Source organism: Lissotriton vulgaris, chromosome 5 (assembly GCF_964263255.1).
Source record: "Lissotriton vulgaris chromosome 5, aLisVul1.2, whole genome shotgun sequence".
NCBI classification, from domain to species: domain Eukaryota; kingdom Metazoa; phylum Chordata; class Amphibia; order Caudata; family Salamandridae; genus Lissotriton; species Lissotriton vulgaris.
Genome location: NC_141693.1, coordinates 109,215,997 through 109,234,085, shown reverse-complemented (window position 1 = coordinate 109,234,085; position 18,089 = coordinate 109,215,997).

The window sequence follows — 18,089 nt, the reverse complement described above, 5'->3', positions numbered from 1 at the left end:
TCTCTCAGCGGGGCTCGTTATGCATGTACCTTGCAAGGGTGGGCCCTCAAGTTTCGTTATGCCACTGGAGGAAGCTGATAGCACTACAGGTTAGCTGTGCTACACAAGTAATGCGCTTTGCACAGGGACGTGCTCAGTTTTGTGTGATGTTGTCGTTCAGCATGCAAACTGTCCAGGAACTGCCTAAAACTAAGGTGTGACATAACACTGCAAAGTTTGTACTTAGAACTTCCTTGAAGAGGAACAGGTATCTGAGATTGCACTGTGAGGCATGGTGGATTCCCCTAATTTGACGTACATGGAGATTTAGGGGCAGTTCTGAATTGTTTTGTTTGATCAAACAGCCCACAAAAGTTAATGCGGGTAAAGGAGGTTTGCTAGGTGGGTCAATAAATAGGAATAGTTTATCAAAAATAGTTGGTTGTGGGACACCCACCACAAGGGTTCAGGTATTAACATTTTATTCTAAATTACTGAATTTAAGCAGCAACTCCCAGTGGAGATGATAAATCATCCTATATCCTATATCCTGGAACAGAAGTTCTCAACCTCTTTTTACTTCTCCTTTCATCTGGTTTTCTTGCCCACTTTTCACTACATTCCTAGTACCGGCGTAAAATGTGGTTACGCAAGGCTTGTCTAGGGAGCTAGTGGAGAGGGCAGCTAAGCATCTCAGAGGATAAAAAACACAGTTTAGTGCCCGAGTCTCAACATTCAGAAAGTGTGGTAAGTGGGCCAGGTGATCAAACTAGATAGTTTAATAAAACAGAAACATTGTGTTAATAATATTGTTTACAAAAATATCGATTTCCTATCCGTATAATGGTAAGTACAATTTTTTTTAAATAATGTATATAGTGTCACACTAATATCATTACAAAGCATACAACATTTTTGTTTCTTAATATATATACATATATCGTTTAAAGTAGTACATCTTAAATATTTTAGTATCTACCAGTAATATAATATAAATTAAATACATGTTACTAATATTTAATCCTATATATACTTATATGAAACACATACATATATTTAAAGTAACACAATTATGAAAAATATCTTTTACATTATATATATATATATATTTGTTTAAATTAAAGATAGTACTATAAAAAGCACTCTATATATACACACACACACATAAACATATATATGTGTATAGAGAGAGATATTTATTTATTGACCCTATTGGTTCCGATTGGGCGACAATGGTGCTATCAATGTCAGCTGTGCATTTCTCCCTTGACAGAACCATGCCGGTAAAAATTTCCAAAGCCTGGTGCAGCAGCACCAGAATGAGGAGCGCACTTACAGGAAAAGTTGTTTTGCTTTTTATTCGGTGAGCACCCAATATATATACATATTGCACAAAACATAAAAAAAATTGCAATTCAATTCCAAAACATTAAATAAATTGCCAAACAAATAAAAATGTAAACATTAAATAAACAAAAAACACATTAACAAAAATTATATAAATTTGAAAATAAATAAAAATATAAACAACTATGTAAAATTATAAACACATATTTAAAATTATATATTTAACCAATATTAGGAAATATTTTGGAGTCTGGGAATATCAGATATACTATCCCCACTCCAGATTAGGCAACAGTAGGAAAACGCTGGACTTTAGAGGGGTTAAAGTTACTATTCTCACTCCATTATGTGCAACAGTAGGGAAAGCATTGGACTTATTTAATTATTACTTAATTAACTTTCCATCCTACACCTCTACAAACCTAGCAATCCACACCTAAAATATAATGAAAATGAATGGGTATAAAACAATTTTAAAAATTGATAAACAATTACATAATTAATTAACAATAGTTAATTGTTTATGACTTAATTAACTTCCTACCTGTAGTATAATAGAAGAATGCTCCAAGCCAGGTGGATTTTCCATGTAGGTTTATTGAGTAACAGGATACATAGTAGAATGAGTAATCCTTAAATCAGAGAGTAATCAAGAAGGTAAGTAAAATCCCAAGTAAGAGGGAAGGCATGAGCCCCACCAGGAGCAGCCTTCCTGCTGCTCAGCCCATCCACCAACTGATTCATACATGCAAACATTTCAAACACCAACATTCTATCAAGCAGTCATTCTGGCTGAGCAGCAGGATACCACATATCTTCCTCCTTTAAAACGGAAAAGAAGGAAGTTTAAAAAGGCAGCAAGAAAATGAGAGGATAGAAAACTGTAAAATGGCATGGAAATTAAAGAGGGGAAAAGCAAGCAAAAGAAGTAAAATGGACAGGAAGAGACAGGAAAGACAAATACAAACAACTCATTCACCATCTTCCTTTCCACCAGAATCACAACACACACACACACCCATACCACAGACAAAAAGAAACCAAGTACCAAGATCATGTAAGCTGGCCAGGCAAACACGAGGAAAGTACAGGGTGCTAGCAAGAAGTTGAAGAAGTGAAGCAACCAAAGAAGTAAAGAGAAAAGAGAAAAAGTGGAAGACAGCCGTAGATGGTACGAGGAAAAAAGGCAGCCCTACACAGAAATAGGAACATGGGGAAAAGGTCCCCAGAAACATAGCAAATAACGTGGTGTAGAGCTCACAGAAATAGCAAAGGAAAGAAAAAGAAGAGGCAAGCTACACCAGAAAACCTTTGCCAAGAAGGGTTGGGGTGGTATGTGTGAAAGAATACCACACAGTACAATGCAATAACAATGCAATAACTGCAAAACTACCCCAAACAAGAGCTGGGGTGGAAGTTGTAGGAGAGACCCACACGGCACAATGTACACATGTAAAATGCAGAAAAAGTGGAATACCCCAAAAACAGGTTGGAGTGAAATGTATGGCTGAAGACCACACAGCACACTGATATTTAAAAAAAATGCAGTACTTCCCCCAGCACTAGCTGGGGTGGAACATGTGAAATAAAGAACACAGCACAATGTAAAACTCAGAAATTGCAGCACTATCCCATGTCTAGCTGGGTGGAACGTCTGTTGAAAAGCACACGGCACAAAGCAAAGGGTAGAGAAGGGAAATTAATTTGGCAAAGAGCTCAAGGAATTGCTCCAAATGGTACGCTGCTAAGTTGCAGGAAAAAAAAATGATAATCGTGAGTGCAGTACATAACCCCTTGCATAAAATCATAGTAGAAAATCTTTTCTGAAAATCGAGCACAGAAGCACTAAAGGAATAAAATGGAAAGTGCAGAAATACAAATCTTGTAAAGAAAGGTTCCTAATAAAAGAAACAATAGCAAGTAAGAGAAACAGCATATATGATGTCATTTAAGTGACCGCTCACATAAAGTATGGCAGTGCCCCAAAATAATAAAATAAAATAAAAGTAGTCACCATGGTCTGCAGTAAAGGAAAAGCATGCTGAAGCGTGAAGAACATGTAGAAAGTAAAAACAGTACCTTGGTTGAAGATTCACCCTCTCAAAACTGCAAATGTCCAGCATCTCACCAAAGTTTTAGCAGGTAGTGGATAAATAACTATAAACTCCCTAAATTATCCAATAAAGCATGGGGAGATAAAAAAGGGTGAGTTTGTTGGTGACGAAGAAGTCTTGAAATAACTTTAAAGACAAGTGCAAACCGTGGTTAGCAGAAAACACTCCAAAAACGAATGAAGTGTAAGGAGCCACAGCAACGTTAATCTTCCCGATCAAATCTTCAGTGAACTTCACTTAAAAACGTGGTTGGCAGAACATGCATAAAGCATGTTGGAAGCTGCAAATGACAGAGAGAGTACAATTCCAAGATGGCGGGACACATTGGTAACGCTGTGCCGGATGGCTCCCGGCATCACCGTGCACCAAAGCATGCATGTCAACAGGAAACCAGGAGGACACATCACAGAAGATCCAAAGTAGGGGACGCGCTATTGACCTACTCCTTGTTGCTGCCTGCCCTGTCCCTATATGGTCTACCCTGTTGCCGATGCTGTTAATAACGCTGTTACATTCATGTGGGCTGGTGAGCAGTAGATCAGTAATCTCCTCACTATGATTGGAACTTAGGCTTTCAACATCACCATGCCCTTGTGACATGACCACTTCTGGAGCCTTAAGGTCTATTGAAGGGGGCAGTCAATCATTCGCATCTAATGTGCTAAGCGCATCAAATCGATTAGACACCACGATTGTACTATTAGTATTTCCTGACCAGTTACTTATTGGCCTATTGCTTCTTAGTCGGTGATAAACATCGGGTCGATAGAAGAAGCCCAGCGGAAGAACTTTAATGCCCTCATTGCTTGGCTTGAAATAAGCTACCTGATCCAGTATAAACTTGACCATGTTTGGTGACCTGAAACTAAGCATAACACAGTCACCATCAAGTCTTTAGCAGAATGGCCAACCCAGGCTACCCTTCTAACCATCTTAAATTCCCGAAAGAGATGGTTTCCAAGCCCTGTTTTGCTGTTCAGGAAGTGGAGTGCCTTATTCTTAAGAGAGGGCCATTGCTCCTCTTCATTATGTGGGAGTTTCGGTATCTTTGCTAAGATTATAGCACCAAAATAAGAGCATCCATACTATACGGGGCAGAATTATGGGGGTTTGGAGATTTAGCGCAACTCACGAGCTCTCAAAACAAGTTTGTGAGGGGATTAGTTGGTCTTCCTTCATCTACGCCACTTTTGCTCCTCTTCTATGATTTGGGTTGCCAACGATTGGAGGATGTGGCACGCTTTAGACCTGTGGCCTACTGGAGGAGACTCTGGGTTACACCAGAACTCTCCCAGTAAGCGCAGGCACTCCTCGAAGTCCGAGACGCAGATACGGCCAATAGAATCTCATGGCTGAGAGAGGTTAAGGCTGTCTACACCGCCATGGGTCTGAGCTCATTGTGGGAGAATCCTACCGTTAATTCTTTTCCGCTGCGTAAAGCTTTCAGGGAGTTATGTTGGTCAATGGTGTCATTGCGAAATTTTAGAACTTGTATTGGTCCACCACTTACAAGAAACTTTCTTGAGCTTAAACAAGAATCTGTATATGAAGGCTATTGGGACATTATAACACTTCCCGAAGACAGAAAACGGTACCACCAATATAGGGTGGGTACCCTTCCTGTCAATTCCTTTACCGGCAAATGGCAAACAAAGAATAATACATCTTGTCCGTTACTGGGGCAGAGGCATTAAGGATTCTCCAAACTGACTGCTCAGAATGTATTGTAATTGCTGTCGCAAAATTCTTACACTGGATGTAGGCAATTCGGAGGAGAAAGCTACGCCACAATTAAAACCGTTTTTTTAATTAATTGTCGTGTTATATCAATTCTGTGATGCCAATTGTTTTTCTTGACCTCAGGATCTTTTTATATGCTTAACTTATTGTATAGGCTTCTTTTATCTGTTTTATGAGTAATTTATTAATTATTGTATGGATTAACTCGAAGACTTAACTATGTGTTAGCGATGCCCTGTCACTTGATAATGCACTGTTTATGATCTTTCTCTTTTTAATATGAACAGATTTTTTAAACTTGTATAGTCTTTTATGATATGTTTATCGAAATAAAGACTTTTTTTAATTGAATTGAATTGATCCAAAGTAAACATCGCTGAAAACAGGTATGTTTGCGCGTGCTGGAAGTGTGCGCGCTGTGAGCAGCACGTGCCATATTTTGAAAGTGGCGAAGCAGTTTAACTGCCAACATGGATGCACATAAACTCAACAGCATTTGGCATGAAAAACAGCAGTAAAACCAAGCAGTCACAGTCAATGAATCGCAGTATATGCCAGATGCAAGCCAGCAGAGTGAACAGCAGACCTTCACAGACACAATTGACAGGCATAAGCAGACTGCACACTTCTAGACAAGGCTCGGAGAGCATCAGCGGTAAAACATTACTCTTGCCACAAAACTTGCAGCATGACAGTAAGCAGCACAAAATACCATAGGGGCTCACACAGCACAGTGCGATGGATAAAAAATCATGACCCAAAAACAGCTTGTGGAGACTGGCACAAAATGAATAGGGGCTCTGTAGCATTTGAAACAGGCACAGCGAGGACTGGAAACACGGGTTGGGTCACAGCAAGTAGAATCCAACAGTGAGGGATGTAGAAACAGTAGTAGAAACTGGCAGATTAAAGTTGGGGCGACCAGTGGAAGGTCTCTGTTGGGGCTCGGGGTGTCAGTGTAATTTTATAAGCGTAGATTAATTTTAAGGAAAATTCCTTTACCTTGAGCGTGGGGTGACAGCTTCCTCAGGATGATGAAGTTCAGCACTCCTGGTACCAAAATGTAGTATAATAGAAGAACGTTCCAAGCCAAGTGGATTTTCCATGTAGGTTTATTGAGTAACATGATACATAGTAGAATGAGTAATCCTTAAGTCGGAGAGTAATCAAGAAGGTAAGTAAAATCCCAAGTAAGAGGCAAGGCATGAGCCTTACCAGGAGCAGCCTCCCTGCTGCTCAGCCCATCCACTGATTCACGCACTCAAACATTCGAAACACCAACATTCTATCAAGCAGTCATTCTGGCTGAGCAGCAGGATACCACACTACCGTACAATCCTACAAACACAGCGGCCCACACATAAAATATAACTAAAATATATAATTTTTACACAATTTACATAATTATTAATCAAGTAAATATTTGGTGATACATTAATAATAATATTTTTCCCCACTAAGCACTCCTACAAACCTAACAACCCACAACTAAAATACAGCTAAATATTACATAATTAATAATCAATTTAATAATAATACATTTTTAATGAATTACTTAAATAACTTTCCACCCTATGCCCTTACAAACGAGACAGCCTGCACCTAAATATAACTAAAATATGACTATTACACAATGTACATAATTAATAATGAATTAAATAATTAATAATACATGATACAATAATTGTTACCTAATTAACATCCCATCCTATACCCCTACAAACGTAGCAACACCCTCCTAAAATATAAGTCTGACAAATCAATATTACATAACATACATAATGAATATCAATCACTTACTTTCTCAAAGTAATACTTAATTACAAATTAATCACCATTCAATTAAATTACAACCCTATCCCCCTACAAACCCAACAACCCGCTACAACACTATAAATGACTATTAACAATTACATAATTGTACCTCACTTGATATTACAAACTGTAGTTGAAAAAACAGAATAACAATTATACAAACTGTCGTAGTATAAAAGTAGGTTCCAAGTAAGTCGTAGGAAGGTAGATGGTAAGTTAGATGGTAAATAGTAACCCCACCAGGACCAGCCTCCCTGCTCAGCCTGCAATCTTCAACTGCCACACACCAGATTTCCAAGCAACCCAGAAAGGAAAAAAGCAATTTTATTTAGTTACCTTGTAACAGCTGCCATATACATTTTTAAGAATATTGTGGCTCTAGCGTCACCAAGTGGAGGAGGTGAAGGTTGGAATGTGTTTAAAGAAGCTGTAGCAAGACCAGAAAAACATTTCGAAGATGAACCAAATGTAATGATTGAAAGGCATGCCTTACATAAAAGACAACAGTTATCTGATGAATCTGTTAAAGATTACGTGGCGGCCTTAAGAGTTTTAGCTGCCAATTGTGAATTTGGAGCTTATGTTGATCTTTCAATCAGAGATCAATTTGTATTTAATTACGCATAAAAAAAAAGACTTCTTGCAGGTCGTAATCCCACTTTAGCTGACGTCATAGATCTAGCTAAGGGTATTGAGAGGTCTATTGAGTCTTCTAAAATTGTTGCTGCGGAAGATGTTAAAAGTACTAATAATTCTTCTGTTTGTGCTGTTCAAACTCATAACAAGTGTAGTTTTAAACAGGGAGAGATTTCAATTTAAGTTGCTTTAGGTGTGGTTCTAAAACACATTTGGCAAACTCTGTTTATTGTCCTGCTCTAAAAAAAAGTGTACCAAATGTTGGAAGGTCGGGCATTTCTGTTCTGTTTGTAAAACTCCAAGAAAAAGTTCTAATTCTAACTTTACTGTTAATAGTATTTCAAATGTTGAACATGGTATGCAAAAATTACTTCTCACAATTTATGGTGAATTATTTAATGATTCTATTAATAATATCATGCTTCCTTTTAACCCCTTAAGTGCTGCCTCGGTGCATTGGCCGACGGCAGCACTACCTCCCCAGTGCTGCGCACGACCATTGAACGTCCATTCAGCACTAGTTCTAATGGACAGCGCAGCACTGGGGAGGAATGTGTAATAGCAGCTATGAGGTTAAAGCTCCTTTAGGAACTTTTCATGTTGGCAATATTGCTTTTGAGGCTATGGCTGACTCTGGATCGCCAGTGACCATTTTATCTGATGTTTTCGTTAATGAAAATTGGAAAGTAGTTAATCTCACTGTTTCAGACATTAATCCCAAAGCTTTTGGCAATTTTGACATCAAGATGTTAGCCTTTTTTGAAGATTCTTTGAAATTTGAGGATCGTATGATTTTTACTAAAATGTATGTGGCTATTGATGGAAAAAATATTGTTGGATGGTATGATTTGGGCAAATTAGAAGTAATTTTATGCCCAGGTTCTGATCATCCTATTCAATTGAGAAACATTTCTATTGACAATATTTCTTTGGAGAAACCTTCTTTAACTTTTATTCTCCATAGGTACAAGAAAGGTTTTGAAAATGTAGTGGGGGAGGTTAAAGGATATTCACACAAAATAAAAGAAGGGAGCAATACCTGTTCAACATAAAGTGCGTATGATGCCTTTGAAGATGAGAGATAAACTTACATCACATCCTAATGATCTTTGTTCTGAAGGTATCATAGAGCCTACTGACAGTTCCGAATGGGTTTCTGCAATTGTTATCGCTCTTAAAAAAAATCAAGATATCAGATTATGTGTGGATCTCAGATCCCTTAACAAGAATATTGTTGTAGAAACATATCCTCTACCAAGAATTCAAGAGATGGTGGCTGATGTTAATGGTGCAATTTTTTTTCTCAATTATTGATTTAAAATCTGCCTATCATCAGGTAACCCTTGAGGAATCCTCGAAAGATCTCACGGCGTTTATTACTCCGTTTGGTTTGTACAGATTTTTGAGGATGCCATTCGGACTGGCATCAGCGGCCAGTGTTTTCCAAAAGTTAATTGAGAGTTTATTCCATGATTTAAAAGGGATGCAGTCTTTCCAAGATGATATTTTGGTATTTGCTAAAACTGGTGAGGAGCATAATTCAATTTTGAAGAGAGTTTTAAAAACTTTGGATGACAAAGGCATGACTGTCAGTAAGGAAAAGTGTAAATTTTTGGTCAATGAAATTAATTATTTAGGTCATAAAATTACTCCTGATGGCATCTTTCCTAAAGAGGATATTGTTAATACTTTAGAATGGGCTAGTAAACCACAGGATAAAGATTCTTTACGCTCATTTCTTGGTTTAGGTGAGTATTACGCCAAGTTTGTCAAGGGCTATGCTCTTGTTGTTGAGCCACTAAGACAACTACTCAAAAAAGGCTCAAAATGTTTGTGGGCTAGTGTCCATGATGAAGCTTTTAGCAATGTGTTTAAAATTATTGCTAAAGCACTTGGACTTAGCACTTTTGACCCTCAGGGAAAATCTTTTGTGACCGTAGATGCTAGTACCGTGGGTTTAGGTGCAGTTTTCACGCAAATTGTTGAGGGAAAGGAAAAGGCAATTTCTTTTATTTCTAGAAGAATCAGAGGTGCAGAAGTACACTACAGTACTATTGAAAAGGAGGCTCTGGCTTGTGTGTGGGCTGTAGAAAAGTTGAAGAACTTTTTGTGGGGAAGACCTTTTGTTTTAGTTACAGATCACAAACCTCTGGTTTACATGATGGAGGGTATTAGAAGTGGAAAAGCCTCATCTAGATTAGTCAGATTAATTGTTAGATTACAGGAATTTAGCTTTGAGATCCAACACATTCCTGGTGGGAAGAATTTTACAGCAGACTGTCTGTCCAGACTACCACCTGTTAATGAATCTAATGATGACGTTCTAGATCTACATGAATGTGTTGTAGCTTCAATTGATGCGGTTCATTCTTGCAATTTTGCTATTTCTGAGATGGAATGGAATCATCATGCTACCAATGATAATGCGTTGACTAAAGTTAAGCAATTTGTAATCAATGGGTGGCCTTCAGTTAAGAATTTAGAATTACCCCTCAGAGGTTTTGCACAAATTACTGAGGAACTGAGTGTTGAAAATGACATGTTGAGGCAAAATCTATTTATACCACCAGCTAATCTCAGAGACAAACTCATCAATCTAGCCCATTCTGGACATTCCGGTATGTCTGGAACAAAACAATTACTTAAAAATCATTATTGGTGGCCTGGAATGGAAGCATCTATTGAAAGATTTATAGATAATTGTTCAGTGTGCATTAAATCAGATAAACACTGGAAAGTTTCCACTGAACCCTTGTCTATTGGAGATTCCCCTGTAGGTCCTTGGGAAAAACTTTCTATTGATTTTTCTGGACCTTATGAACGTTTGGGGAGAGAAAAAAGATTTTTAATTGTTCTAATTAATGATTTTTCAAAATGGTTGTACCACTATTTTGTTGAACATCCTACCACAGACGAAGTTATATTTTTCCTGGATAACATTTTCAGGATTGAAGGGGCACCCATATAAATTATGTCTGATAATAGAGTTCAATTTATTTCAAACAAGATGCAACATTTTTTGAAGAAGTTTAGTGTATGTGCAAAAAGAACTTCTCTTTATAGTCCTCGTTCTAATGGTCAAATTGAGAGAGCAAACAGATTTTTCAAAGAAGGTATTCAATCCGCTTTAGAAAACAGCCTTGCTGTGTTTGAATTTCTTAAAGAGAAAGTTTGGAGTTACCATTTAACTCCTATTACGTGTACAGGTGTCTCTCCTTTTTTTTATGAGAGGCAGGCAAGCAAGGTCCTTGTTAATGTCTTTTGTGAGAAAAGAAAAGATTCACAGAGATAATTTGGAAACTTCTATCATTAAAGCTAGGAACAACATAGCTGCAGCTCGAGATATGGAAAAAAATACCATGATAACTTTCACCATTGTAAGAATAAAAGCATAAAGGTTGTTGATTGGGTGAGAGTCATTAAGCCTACTTTAACACCCAAAGGTATGTCTAAATTTACAGTACCTTTTGAAGTTGAGGATGTCACCGATTCCTCTGTTCTACTAAAAGGCAAAGGATGGTGGAGTAAATGTTCAGTTGTTATTCTCAAACTAGGTCAGGAACGTTTTGTGGAAAAATGGAAGAAGGTGAGGACATAGTGGAGAAGCGTGGCTCAGTGGTTAGAGGCGGCAGACCCAGAAGCTGAGATCGGCCGTGGACCAGGGTTCGATTCCCTGCCTCGGCGGGTCTCGGGCTCAAAGAAATTCCACAGAGTCGACAATTCTCGCTCTGGTGCCTACTCGACTCACGGGGTCACACTCTGCGACTCTGGGCAATAGCTTGCTTAATCTCCACTACGGCCCCTCGCGGCGGGATGCCTGGCTTTCACCTTGTGGATACCCGGCAGGGGTATCTCACAGGGGAATACCAGGACGGGTTCCCTAAGCAAGCGCCTTGAGGCCCCTGGGTTAAAGTGCGCTATATAAATCGAAACACATTTACATTTACATTTACATATGGCTTGATGATGTATCTGGTGATTCATTACTGTCTAGACAGTCTTCTCATTCGAGTAATGATTCTGGGGTGTATTCTCATTCAGGTATTGATTCAAATTTGGATTCTCTTGTTTCAGACTCTAATGTTTGTACAAGTCCATCTATACATGATTCACATGTTTTGCACAAAAGAAGTGTAAGGTTGCCCAAACAATTAGATGACTATATTTTAGACTAAGTTTGTTTTGTTGTGAAAAGATACATGTGGTAAATACGTCTTTTCTTTTTGTTGTAGTTCTTTATTATCTTAGATCACTATGTATTTTACTTTGTAAAGAATGCTTGTACATCACTTAGAATGTTTTATATGTAATGTGGAACGTGTTGGTGAGGAGCTCAGGATCGTTTGTCAGAGAATCGGTTGGAGCTGATCTGACAAGACGACTGAGATTGTACGCCGGTGGGTCATTTATACTTATGAAATAAAATAAGTATTTAACTTCATTTGACTCCTCCGCTCTTTACAACAAGCCATAAAGCACACAGCAAACCAGCACTGTAAACCAGATAGAACCAAAACACATAAAGTAGAAAATAACGTACGTACGTAGTAGGTAATAAATAGTAATCAATGAACCCAATAACGCAAAGGCTGTGTAGAATGGTACACAGTCAAAATATCGAGTTTTAAATTTCGACCTACCAAAATATCGTGTTTGAAATTTCAAAGGTGCAGAATATCGATGTCAAGAATATCGTTGGACATAATATCGACCCTAAGGTAAGTAATATCGAAATTCTTTATATCGATGTAAGTAATATCAAAGTTAGTAATATCGATAGCATATATATCGATGTAACTAATTTCGATGACACTAATATCGACATTTGTATTATTTTGTTGTTTTTTATTATGTATGTGTTATATTAATTTTATATATTAATACATTTATTTATAAGTAAATTATATGTTTTACTACCGGAGCGGGTTGTGGGTTTATAGGGGAGTAGGGTGGGAAGTAATTTAATTGTAATTAATAAAAAAAAATTTATGTATAATTTATTTTGTAATTAATTATTAATTGGCAATTCATTATTTTAATTGATAAAATAATTATTTAATTGGTAATTAATGTTAATTTTAATTAAATGTTATGTTTTAGTACCAGAGCGGGTTGTGGGTTTATAGGGGAATAGGGTGGGAAGTAATTTAATTGAAATTAATAAAATATTTTTTATGTATAATTTATTTTGTAATTAATTATTAATTGGCAAATAATTATTTTAATTGATAAATTAATTATTTAATTGGTAATTAGTGTTAATTTTAATTAAATGTTATGTTTTAGTACCTGAGCGTGTTATGGGTTTATAGAGGTATTGGGTGGAAAGTAATTTTATAGTAAATATTTAATTATTTATACATTTTTAGTTATGGATAATTAATGTATTAAATAATTATTAATTGGTAATTATTTATTTTAATAGATAATTATTTTTCAAATTGTCAATTCATATTTGTAATTTGTAAATAGTTTTTAATAACTAGAAAAATTAATTAATTGTTAAACATTTTTTAAAAAAAAATTAATTTGTATAATGTATTTTAATTTTTAATATTGATTTAAATTTAAATAATATTTTATTGTTATGATAAATAATGTATTATTTAATATTTATTATTTGGTGAGTAATATTTAATAATTATTAATTATTGGTGTTTGTTGTTAATTTATTGTCAATTAATTATTCAAATGTAATTGGTTTTATTAATTATTAATTGTTTTTTATTGATGTTGATGTATTTTAAAAATTAATTATACATTATTTCAAATATAAACATTATTTAGAAGTATGTTAAAATAAAAATCTATGTTATTAAACGCTTTCCCTTCTGTTGCACCCTTTGGAGTTGGAATAGTAATTTTTCCCCCTACGCTAGCCAAAGCTTTCCCTACTGTTGCACCCTTTGGAGTTGGAATAGTAATTTTCCCCCCTACGCTATCCAAAGCTTTCCCTACTGGTACACTCTCTGGAGTGGGAATAGTAATTTTACCCCCTACACTATCCAACGCATTCCCTACTGTTGCACTCATTGGAGTGGGAATAGTCATTTTTACCTACCCGCTATCCAACGCTTTCCCTACTGTTGCACCCACTGGAGTGGGAATAGTAATTTTTACCCGTACGCTATCCAACGCTTTCCCTACTGTTGCACTCACTGGAGTGGGAATAGTAATTTTACCCCCTACACTATCCAACACTTTTCTTACTGTTGCACCCACTGGAGTGGGGATAGTAATTTTTACCCATACGCTATCCAACGCTTTCCCTACTGTTGCACTCACTGGAGTGGGAATAGTAATTTTTACCCACCCGCTATCCAACGCTTTCCCTACTGTTGCACTCTCTGGAGTGGGAATAGTAATTTTACTCCCTACACTATCCAACGCTTTCCCTACTGTTGCACCCTTTGGAGTTGGAATAGTAATTTTTACCCTTACGCTATCCTACGCTTTCCCTACTGTTGCACTCACTGGAGTTGGAATAGTAATTTATACTCTTACGCTATCCAACGCTTTCCCTACTGTTGCACTCACTGGAGTGGGAATAGTAATTTTACCCCCTACACTATCCAACACTTTTCTTACTGTTGCACCCACTGGAGTGGGGATAGTAATTTTTACCCATACGCTATCCAACGCTTTCCCTACTGTTGCACTCACTGGAGTGGGAATAGTAATTTTTACCCACCCGCTATCCAACGCTTTCCCTACTGTTGCACTCTCTGGAGTGGGAATAGTAATTTTACTCCCTACACTATCCAACGCTTTCCCTACTGTTGCACCCTTTGGAGTTGGAATAGTAATTTTTACCCTTACGCTATCCTACGCTTTCCCTACTGTTGCACTCACTGGAGTTGGAATAGTAATTTATACTCTTACGCTATCCAACGCTTTCCCTACTGTTGCACTCACTGGAGTTGGAATAGTAATTTTTACCCACCCGCTATCCAATGTTTTCTCTACTGTTGCACTCTCTGGAGTGTGAATAGTAATTATTCTCCCTACACTATCCAATGTTTTCCCTACTGTTGCACCCTTTGGAGTTGGAATAGTAATTTTTACCCTTACGCTATCCAACGCTTTCCCTAATGTTGCACTCATTGGAGTGGGAATAGTCATTTTTACCTACCCGCTATCCAACACTTTCACTACTGTTGCACCCACTGGAGTGGGAATAGTAATTTTTACCTGTACGCTATCCAACACTTTCTCTACTGTTGCACTCACTGGAGTGGGATTAGTAATTTTTACCCACCCACTATGCAACCCTTTCCCTACTGTTGCACTCTCTGGAGTGGGAATAGTAATTTTACCCCCTACATTATCCAACGCTTTCCCTACTGTTGCACCCTTTGGAGTTGGAATAGTAATTTTACCCTTACACTATGCAACGCTTTCCCTAATGTTGCACTCATTGGAGCGGGAATAGCAATTTTTACCTATCCGCTATCCAACACTTTCCGTACTGTTGCACCCTTTGGAGTTTGAATAGTAATTTTTAGCCTCACGCTATCCAATATAATTTATATTTATTTATGTATTTTATAATATTTTTATTATGTTACATAATGTTGTGTTTAATTAATTTTTTTAATATTGAAAGTATATGTCATTATTTTTATGTATTAAATATAAATATTTGTTATTATTTATGTTAATATTTTATGAGTGTTGATGTATTTGTAATTTATAGTATTTGTTAGTAATTTTAAATTAATTATGAAAATAATAAATATTATAATTAATTAAATATATATTACGGATTGTATGTTTGATTTTAATTAAATGTTTAACATTAAATATGTATTATTTATTCATTTTAAACATTCTAAAATATTTTTACATAAGTTTAAATTATATAAAAGTATTATTTACTTTACATTTCTTTTTTTAATAACAAAAAAAACGATATTTTTAATTACGATATTTTTAACATCGATATTTTAGTTTCGATATTTTTGTACTTACCATGTTGTAGATAGGGTGTTGATATACTTGCCTTCAATATTCCAGCGTCGATATTTTGTCTGTCGATATCCTGTCTCTCGATATTTTGTCAGAGATTCGTGTAGAATGCCTAAAAGGACAAGAAAAGTCTCAGCCAAGCACTAGAAGTAAAAAGCAAATTGTAATGAGGAACGCATCATCTCACACACAGTAAAAGAAAAGCATACTGTAATGGGATATACTCACCCACAAAAACTGCCAAAGAAACCACTAGTAAACAAACCAATCACGCAAAACTGTGTTGTACGCCTGACAGGACATGGAAAGTCTCAGGCAGTAAACCGTATTAAGCAAAAACTCAGCAGTATAACTCACAAATTGCACAGAAAACATGATCAAGCACAATGTCTCAGGCAAAATAACACATTGCGTAGAAAACTCTGCAAACAGCACAATAAATAGTAACCTGTTCAGGCAGCACAATGAAACTAACCCTAAAACTAGGTCTAAAGCACTAAGGGTACAATCCACAGCAAAAATAACAGCACATTCAACAGTAGGTGTACATAACATAAAAATATGAGTGCTAATAATGCAGAAACATATGAAATTTTACATTTTTTAGGTTGTACCAGAACGATGAACAAAATGTAAACCAGAAATGAATGCAAGAAAAATAAATCACAACATATGCAAAGAACAATGCACAATGTACTGCAAGCCACCAAGTTATTAAAAAAAAGAATGTAGTCACATAGTCATCTTAGATGCAGAAAGATGTGACATAGTGTTATAAAGGACACTGGATCATTGATAAGTGAAATTCCTTTAATGAAGTCGAGGAGCTGAACCAGCATCTGTACAGCTTCAGTCTCAAACAGCAACTGCCTCATTTACAAAATAATGCATTCTAAGATGACACTATAACATTCTAAAATGACATATACAAATTCAGTAGAAACTTACATCATCAGGAATGCTTTGAAGAATGAGAACTCAATATATAGGTTTGCCAGAGATTGTAAGTGAACAGTAATGCAACTATAAATAATATAAATCACACTCTGACAGATACTGCAGGTCACTACACAAATGAGGGTGTTTGTAACCTCCCAATGTTCATGTAGATTTAAGGAAGGTCAAACGCTCAAAGCAGATTGTCCAGATGGCAAAGGACACTGGTGGGGCTGGTAGAAGTGATGCAGTGGTTCTCCAGAAATAATTTCTATTACCATAACACCTTTCCCTGAAGTACAAATTCATACATATACTCAACAGTGGGGCCCATGACACTGCGAGTCACTCACAAAACACTTCCATCCTACTTCATGGATCGGTGAAATTCAAAGGAGAGCAGCTGTATCATAGTGGAGTGTCTAAACTAAAACTAAATATTTATAATATTTACATCTGTAGTTTAAGTAAGTTTACCATGGTTTTCATTTAGCAAAACATTTATTTAGACACGCCACCACTGAGATCAATGGATCTGCTAGTAAAAATTAGGCGTAGGAAAACTCAAGACCAGCTTAATTCTCCATTTATCTAATTTTTATCAAAAGCAAATTTTTGCATGTCTAAAGTTTATTCACTTTATTTATTTCTTTATTAAAAAAAGAACATTTTAAAGAATAAGAATTTTAAATTCAAACAGTTAGATTCATTTATTCAAGAAACTATGAAATAGACATTTTCATTTTATGTTATAAGTCAAATATTAGCAAAAGACAGATAGTTCCCAAATAATCATTTATTCTCCTGGCTTCCCTAACTAAACCCTAACTTAAAGTGCATCTCCCTGTCAAAGCAAATAGAAAAATTAGTCAGAGTCTTACATCTCAGGAAAATCAGCATTCCAGCAGCATCTCTGGAGGAAATCAAAGAGACGTTTTTTCTTCAATAAAATCTGCACTTTTTGTACCCTTTTCACTAGCTCTATCTAGCTAGAAGTGTAACTTTGAGCCTAAATTCTAGTTCTGATTGGACAATTTTGGGGTGGATGAGCATCATCTCGTCATCATAATATTACATTTTCTTCTGTTTGCAAATTTGTAATGGGTCTTTTGTTTTGGCCCAAGTCCGGCCTAGTCCTGTTCTCTACTCGCAACTTTGCCATGTATTCCCACGTTCTGAACCATTGTGCTCATCATTGTGGCAGCCGTCTATACTTCCAGGCCACTCCGTCCTTGAACCGTAGTCACTCCAGGCACAAGCAGCTCGCATTCAAACTCGGACTTTGCTTGGGGATGCGTACTTCTTTTGTAACCACAACAATAGAGTGACTCCATTTTCTTTTAGGCCTCACGAGTCAAAAATGGGAACTAGCATAGAAACAAACACAAACAAACATTAATTTTAAGTAATTTAACCCTTCTATTTACCGCCCCCCTTTCTAAGGTTTTAGTAATTACCTAGCAAATAGCCACATTTAAGCGTAATATACTCACTTATACTCACGTTTTGCCACAATAATATGTAAACAAAAGCAAATTTATGCTGCATTCCGTT